This window comes from Nilaparvata lugens, chromosome 4 (assembly GCF_014356525.2).
Source record: "Nilaparvata lugens isolate BPH chromosome 4, ASM1435652v1, whole genome shotgun sequence".
NCBI lineage: Eukaryota > Metazoa > Arthropoda > Insecta > Hemiptera > Delphacidae > Nilaparvata > Nilaparvata lugens.
This window is the reverse complement of record NC_052507.1, coordinates 20142783-20144130: the sequence shown is the minus strand read 5'-3', so window position 1 is coordinate 20144130 and position 1348 is coordinate 20142783. Positions and strand designations below refer to the sequence as shown.

The 1348-nt window shown below is 28.2% G+C and overlaps 1 long non-coding RNA gene across 1 annotated transcript; it reads left to right on the top strand.

Moving 5' to 3' along the window:
* Nucleotides 1-273: 273 nt before the first annotated feature.
* LOC111047933 lies at nt 274-911 on the top strand. Its single transcript, XR_005571169.1, has 2 exons — nt 274-375; nt 691-911. It is a non-coding gene; the product is annotated as an uncharacterized LOC111047933 (long non-coding RNA).
* Nucleotides 912-1348: the final 437 nt, after the last annotated feature.

Here is a 1348-nt window from a genome sequence, read left to right as displayed (position 1 = left end):
CCTATTCGAATTTCCACTTAAATTACCGACATGCTTTGATTTTAAATGTAAGAATAATTTTTTAACGTACAGACCACAGACAAGCGAGTTGTTTCTATGTTACAGACTAAAATGTTGTCATGGAAAGCATGCTCCTGTAAAATATTAATTTTTATTAAAATAAAGTGTATTTTTGACAACATTCCAAGTTTTTTCCATTATGAATAAATTAGATAATTGATATCCATTATGAATGAATGTTATACCGAAATGCTTTTGAAATGACAAAACTTGTGATTTTTCCAGAGAATGCTTTTTGTTTTTTATCTGCGAAATAGCTGCCTCTCCTATAAAAAGAAGTGGTATTTTAGGAGAAATCATACAGACGATCTTCACGTGAGTAGAAAATAATCATAATTATTAATAATAAATAAACGATACCATCATTATTTAAGGTTTTCAATCTTTGAAACTAGTACCTATTTAATATCTTTCTATTTAGTGTAGTAGTTCCTCGAGCTATTAGTTTGAGACTCTTTAAAACCACGAAGACTAATATTTTGTGCTCCTGGAGAAATACAAATCAATTTTTCATTAGTTTCTATAAAAATTGTACATATCAGCAAAAATTGGATAATTGGATTGTAGTTTAAGCATTCCATGATAAGATCTAGTCCTGAATTAATGGAATTATGATTCATATCTTTACAGACCATCAACGAAAAGCGACACCCAAATGATTGAAGCCAAAGAAAGGGGATCAACTTTCTACTCTGAAGAAGCATTTACAGACTCTTGTTTTCAGCATTATCCATGCAAATATTACAACAATAGTGTATTGAGAAGTTTCATCAAGAGAATGGAATGATACAATATGTTAACGATTGGAGCGTAACCTCATATTTTATAAATAAAAAATTATATTTTACCTTCGTTTAGCATATTATTCAAATACACTTCACAATTGTAGGCTACTGTTGTTTCATAATAAAAAATGACTACAACCAACAAATATTAAGATCGAAAGAATGAGTTAATGAAAACTGAAGAATCCGTGGAACAATTAAAAACTTTTTAATAAAATAAAGGTCACAGTATAAAAATAGTTTTCAAATGTTTACAAAAGTAAGTTTTAAAATCATTGATAGCGTAAAAATTAGAATTGAAAAACTACGAAAAATTAAGTACATAGATGTAAGAGTAGGGGAATAGTTAAGATGAAATATTCGCCTAAAAACACATTTCTATAAAACAAGTTTCAAACTAATTTAAAATGTTCAACTAAACAAGTTTGAATAGCCACCAAGACATTAAATTAATTACAGAAACGCAGTATGCATGAGTGAGAAGTACAGTAAAATTAGATAAG